The 460-nt window shown below is 73.3% G+C and overlaps 1 protein-coding gene across 1 annotated transcript in view; it reads right to left on the bottom strand.

The window, feature by feature from the left end:
* VWA5B2 (von Willebrand factor A domain containing 5B2) overlaps positions 1 to 460 on the bottom strand; it is a 14,269-nt gene that overhangs the window by 13,139 nt on the left and 670 nt on the right.

The following is a 460-nucleotide window of genomic DNA, read 5'->3' as shown; positions in this document are numbered from 1 at the left end:
GGCCCCCCGGGGCTTCGCGCGGCTGCCAGCTGTCGGAAGTGGCGCGGGTGGAGAGAGGGAAGGTGCTCCGGTGGGGACCAAAGGTTTAAAGGGCCAGCATCCTCCCGGGCCCCCCCACCCCAGAAAGGGACAGCCGGGGCAGGGTGGGTGCGGGCAGAAAGGGCCGCATTCTTTCTCTCTCGGACGCCTCCTCCGACGGGGGCGCTGGCCGGCGTGCAGGGGTTGGGGTGGGGTGAGCCAGACAGGGGAGCGGAAAGAGGGGGTCTTTCGGAGGCGAGCCCGGGAGAGGAGTCGGGCAGGGATCCGTCCGGGACACCCCTCCCCTCCCCGGCAGAGCGGAGCTGGGAGGAGGAGGCAGCCGCGGTCGCCCTCGCGGGGGATGCTGCGGGCTGGGTGGGGATGGCCCCTCCCCGGGGGCAGCCTCAGCCTCACCGTCGCGTCCTCCGCGGAGTTCTGGGCG

The sequence above is a fragment of the Carlito syrichta genome, unplaced genomic scaffold (genome assembly GCF_000164805.1).
Source record: "Carlito syrichta isolate Samal-C Ts95f unplaced genomic scaffold, Tarsius_syrichta-2.0.1 Scaffold305827, whole genome shotgun sequence".
NCBI classification, from domain to species: Eukaryota; Metazoa; Chordata; class Mammalia; order Primates; family Tarsiidae; genus Carlito; species Carlito syrichta.
The sequence above is the reverse complement of the archived record's forward strand: the minus strand, read 5'-3'. Positions and strand labels throughout refer to the sequence as shown.